Genomic DNA, 6,123 nt, shown 5'->3' on the forward strand with positions numbered 1-6,123 from the left:
AGGACCCTGATGGTGAAGCACAGAGCCTCCAGGCACCGGCCTGGACCCAAATCCTGGTTTTGCTCCCAGTTGGCTGTGAGAACCCAAGGGGCTGCCCACACTGGGCCTCAGTTTGCCCCACCTCCTACCTGGATTTAGTCATGACTACATCCGTAGCATAAACTGCATATGGAAGGGGCATGTGCTGGCACACATCAGCACCACCTATGGGGTAGCAGGTCCTTTGCTCCAGGTATTGCCTGCCTTCCCAGCCTTGCTGTTGTTAACCTAACAGCACCTGGCTCGGACGCCTGCACCACGAACCCTGAGTTCCCGTGTGTGTGCCACACCCAGACTGGCACAAGAGCTCACACACCTGCTTCAGCTCTGCCCTTCCCACCATGGAGACATCAAGGGCTGGGAGTTGAGATGACAGAATCTCAAGGGCCTAAGCCCAACAAAGAGCCTATGAGAGCAGAAAATGCAGCTTCCACTCGCCAAGCCATGGAGCTTCCGGAGGTCTGCTCCGCAGCTCATGTTGCATCAGTCACATGACAGAACCTGGCTGAGCGGTCACCACGTGCTCACGGAGACACCCGGCTGTGCAGTGCTGGACACAGGGGGATGCAGAGGCTGGGACATCGTCATGTGTGAACACGACAGAACCTCCTTCACACAGACTCAGGCAGTGCCACCACGACATGCCTGGCCACACAGCACACACATACACACACTCACACACGGTCAAGGAGATTGTTCCACGGTAAGCACGACAGGAATGGAGCTGCTGCCGGCGGAATGCGGTGCCTGGTTTTATGAAGAACTTAGCACCTGTCAGGAGAAGTACACTAGATTGACAAGCAAAAAGCGCGGACTAACACGTGCAGGATGTAAAATGGTGGTCCTCCCTTGCCAGGCTATGTGCGCCATGCAGAAACTTCTGCACAACTTGCAACATGAGGAGGGCACTGATTGATGAATCACAGCAGCTATGACATCACTGTGTGGGAATTTTACAATTGTCTTGCTCATACCGCGGTGCCATAAGTAATCCGTTGTGGCCAGTGGGGCATCACGACCTGTGTCCACCACGCCTGCACTGTAGGAGGAGGGGACCGAGGGACAGTCAGGGTCTCTGGTAAGATAAACCTTTAGAATGTTATTGTGTTCCTCTGGTAAAAATCTTTTAAAATGCAAAACAACAAGGCTTCCTCCTATCCCAAATTCTTCAATCCTTCTGAAAGCACCATCTCCCTCTGGGGACAGAATCGACACATAAATCCAAGAGCATGGACACTGCCCCCTCTGGTCACTGTCAAAGCAGCGCCACCTCGGTTTCGGTTTCCCTTCAGGATGGGAGAAGGAAGCCACTGGTCTCACTTTTTGTTTCGGGGCAAGGAGGTAGAAATTACTGCCCATCGGGGATAGGTTTTTCCTTTTCTGCCCTCCCTGAGCCGGTGCTTAAACGGCCCCATCTCCGGCACTTCCTCAGGCTTTTCCTCCCTTGGAGCCCCCTCCTGTCACTAAGGCAGAAGCTCTCTTTCTTTCCTAAATAAAGCAAACTTTGCAAACTAGAGTTTGTCTGCATGAAAATTCTTTCGTGCGAGACAAGAAATGAGGCTGCTGCCGTGTTTTCAGCCAACAGCGTCCCTGCGACGACGTCCTGCGGCAGCACCAGGCAGGGGGGCTGCAGCACGCTTCACAGCAGCTTCCTTCACAGCCACCTTCTCTGCGGTGGGTGGGAGACAGCACCCTGGTGGGCCCAAGCGGCACGATCCAGGCAGTGGGACTGTCCCTCGAGCTGGGTGCCACGTGGGTTGCTGTGGGTCTGAGCAGGTTGAAGAGCCCGAGGGTGGCCTGGAGGGAGAGTAGGACCCAAGAGCAGACTGCAGCAGGCCGTGTCCCCAGCCCCGAGTGGACAGATGCTCCTGAGAGGCAGAGACGGTGTACGAGTCTTCCCACCTGGTAAGGTCTTCACTCTGATCCAAAGACGCTCCAGGCCCCAGCTCCCTCCAGCAGACATCTGTGGAGGTAGAGGCAGAGGAGCAAGTGGGGCCTGAACCAAATCAGAGACCCGAATGCCCGAGCCCTGGCCCTACTGTGTGCTGTGAACACACAGGGGACAAAAGGAGCAGGTAAGAGGACACTGGCCAAGTCAGCCATCAGGCAGGGTGGGGCGCGGCAGCTGGAGCTGAGTCATTGTGCCCTCTCTGTGGGTCTCAGGGCATCGGGATGGCCCTCGGCAATTATCACTCTAAGTGCAGAGTCCACAGCCCAAGCCAGCAGCTTCCGCTCCACCTGGGGCTTCCTTCTGCACTGGTCGGCTCTGTTTTACAAGCAGGAGGCCAAGACATGGAGAAGTCTAACAACCTATTCCTAACCCTGGCTTCCTCCCAGTGTCCCAGCAGCGAGGGCATGCCTGGCCACTCGGTACCTGCAGAAGCGGCCACCGCGAGGCTGAGCAAGCAGGGCCATGTCCAACCTCAGGAGTGTCGGAGTCCTGAGGAGGTGAATGAGGGCCAGGACACTGGGAAGCCAGACCCCATGTGCACCCTTGCCACATGAGTCACACAGAGCCTGCAGGCCAGACTGCACAACATCTGGGTTGCCACTAACCTGTCCTTGAAGAGCACACCCAGATCCCTGTGCACTCAGAGCCAAAATCAGATACCCATGGGCCTCCCGGGGCAGGCAGGGCAGGCCATGCCCACAAGATGGCAGGTGCTGGCTAGAGGCTGCTGGGTGATGGCACTCAGCAGATGCATGTCTGGGCCAAGGCCGCCCTTCTCCACACTGCCCAGGGGCAGGGAGGATGCCAGCAGGGAGGTACAGGGATACATCCAGGTCTTGTATCCCGTCCCACAGGTTCTCAGCTCCCAAAAGGAGAGAGTTCACAGGCAGATTCACATGGTCACTCTGCATCCTGGGCACCAGGAGACTTTTCCAGAACATCTCAGGGCCTTCGCACTTCATTCTTTGGAAAAGCAGGGAGACAGAGAGCCAGTGACCACTGCTTCACCATCCGGTTGCCCGCACCAGCTAGGGTGTGAGGTTATCTTTCGTGAGGAATAAGAATGTTCTAAATGAGATAGTCGTGATGATGTGAAATGCTATTCCTTAAAAGGATGAATTTCATGATATAAATTTGTATCACAAGGAAGCTGTTAACTTTTTTTTAAAAAGTGAAAATGAAATCAAGACTTTAAAAGAAGATTTTACTTATTTGAAAGGCAGAGTGATAGAGAGACCTTCCATCCTCTGGTTCGTTCCCCCTGAACCACAACAGCCAGGGTTGGGCGAGGCCGGGAACTCCACCCAGCGCTCTCACGTGGGCCGGGGGGCCAAGCTGCTTTCCCAGGCGTGCTGGCATGCAGCTGAATCAGAAGTGGAACGGCCAGGACGTGACCCTACATTGTAGGTGGTGGCCTAACACACGGCACCAGCCCCCAGGCTGAGGCATTGCCAGGTACCTGGGCCATCTTCTGCCTTCCCAGGCTCATCAGCAGGGAGCTGGATCTGAAGCCAAGCAGCTGGGACCCGAACCAGCCCTCTGATGCTGCGCCACAACACAGGCCCCGAAATAAAGACTTCCACAGACACAGGGAGCTGACAGCCCTCCCCGCAAACAGAGCACTTGCTCGAGAAGCATTAAGGAACGAATTTAGCCAGAAGAAAAATGACAGTCGGATGGAGCATGTGGCTCCATCCAATGCAATGAGAAGCACTGGAAATGAGACACAGATAGGTTAACATAATATCCCTTGAAATCTCTTTAAAGGGTAATTAGCTATTTATAGCAAAAATAACTTAATATGGGGCTTATAATATAAATAGGAATAAAATGCATGGCCGGTGGTACTGATGTCAGCAGGAGGCAGGAGAATCCTGTGGCAGGTTCCTATGACCCACAGAGTAACTGCAGCCTCCGACCACGTGACTCAGCAGCCTGGCGAGCTGCAGGTGCAGCATGCAAGCCCGAAAGGAACTTCTGAAAAATGAAATCCATCGCGAGCCCACCGAGTGGATGACAGAAAATCGTACAAACACTCCTGAGACTGAGCAAGGCCAGGGAGGCCTCAGGTGCGGGTGCATGGTCGTCTCATCCCCACGTGCTCAGCCCTTGCCCGCCGAGTCCTGCGGGAAGGTGAGCGGCGGACTCCGGGCAAAGCTGGCCCACCTGCAGCCCTCGCCAGGGTCTCTAACTCAGTCTCTGTGACACATTCTTGAGTCCCCTACTCTGTGGGCGCATGGTAGAGCAGTTACAGAGAGAGGGAGAGAAAGAGAAGCTTCCATCCACTGATTCACTCACTCCCCAAATGGCCACAACAGCCAGGGAAGGGCCAGGCTGAAGCCAGGAAGTTCATCCGGGAATCCCAAGAGGGTGAGGGGAAGGACTTGAGCCATCCTCCGTTGCTTTTCCTAGGCCAGCAGCAGAGAGCTAGTGGACCGGAAGTGGAACAGCCAGGACATGAGTGGTGCCAGCATCACAGGCGGAGGATCAGTCTGATATGCCACCACACGGGCCCCAGAGCAGGCAGAAGGTTAAAACCAGGGCAGCAAAATGAGCTTGGGGTGAGAGCCACCGCGCTAGGAACAGCCTGCTGGATTTCTCCCGCGAGGCAACAGGATTACCACACCCAAGGCACAGATGAGGGAGAGAGGCCGGGAGACCTTGCCCACGAGGGAGGAGCCAAGGGATCCTGCCCATTCTACGTGCAGAAGGAAGCTGGCTTCTTCCATGCCCACCTCCGGTGGTTTCCTACAATGGAGGATAACAAACCCAAGCTACGTTTAAACAAGGCAAATAGGGAGAGTGGGGTGGAAGCCAGAACACGTATGCCAGGAGAAGTGGGCGAATCAGGCCAGGGTGGAGCGGGGGAGGCACGGGGTGGAGGAGGCAGTGCTATGGTAAAACAGATAAGCACTAACATCCCAAATGAGTGTCCGTTGGAGTCCCAGCTGCCCCTCTTCCGGTCCAGCTCCCTGCTAATGTACCTGAGACAGCAGTTGGAGGATGGCCCAGGGGCTTGGGCCCCTAAACACACATGGGAGACCTAGGAGAGTCTCCTGGCTCCTGGTTTCTATCTGGCTCAACTCTGTTGTTACAGCCACTTGGGAAATTAACCAGCAGATGGAATATTCTCTCTGTAGTTCTTTCAAATAAAAGTTACAAGGAGAGAGAATCTTGGGGGCAGACAAGGTGACAGTGGAGGCAGCCCCAGCGGGCACCCAGGGGTTGAATGTGGGATTGTCTGAGCATGCTGAGTTCCAATGTCGATGACCATCCTACTGGGTTGTAACCAGCAAGGACCCAAATCCATGAGTCTGTGCACAGATGAAAACGGACGGGCAAGTGGGGAGTGGGCAGCTGCCCGCGGTGGGGCTGGTCAGGGGGCAGCTGCCCGCAGTGGGGCTGGTCAGGGGGCAGCTGCCCGCGGTGGGGCAGGCCAGGGGGCAGCTGCCCGCGGTGGGGCTGGCCAGGGGGCAGCTGCCTGCAGTGGGTTTGGCCAGGTGGAGCACCAGGGCCTCTGAGGACCTGGAAGTTTCCAGTCTCTGACACAGATGCCACTGTGAGGCCCGTATCTGTAAGCCCAGCCCTGTTTTGAACACACACAGAGAGAACTGGGGGTGATACACATTGTGGACACCCGGCTGAGCACCATCTGCTGCCTGGCAGGATTTAGGGGGGACCCCAGGGCCCTTCCAGAGATGTTGTCCACAGCGTCCTTGCTGCAAGGAGTTCCCTGGCCCCTTTTGGGCAGGTGTGGCTGTAGCTCTCCACCCTCAATCCCTGGGGGGAGCTTCCTTCCACCAGGGACCATGCTGACTACCAAAGGTGGCCATAGGTGCCTCAAGAAAGATGGACTCCAGAGACCGGAGCCTGGGCCACCTGTCAGGCCGTGCTCAAGGCCGGCGCCGTGAGCGAACATCACTGCGAACTATACTTGGGTTTCAGGGCAGGTTGACCTGTGCCTGGCCTCCAGCTTCCCAGGCCGGGCCTTGTAGCGGCGGCGCCCCCTGGTGTCTACAGAAAAGAAGTGCAGCTCATCACCCAATCCCACATTTCCTCCTTCAGAGCACAGAACGGCCTATTTGGCCTTGATTTTGCCATGTGCCTCAGTGCATTTATTCGTTCAGGCCTTC

Source organism: Ochotona curzoniae, unplaced genomic scaffold (genome assembly GCF_017591425.1).
Source record: "Ochotona curzoniae isolate NIBS_2020 unplaced genomic scaffold, NIBS_Ocur_1.0 contig_908, whole genome shotgun sequence".
In the NCBI taxonomy this organism is placed as follows: domain Eukaryota; kingdom Metazoa; phylum Chordata; class Mammalia; order Lagomorpha; family Ochotonidae; genus Ochotona; species Ochotona curzoniae.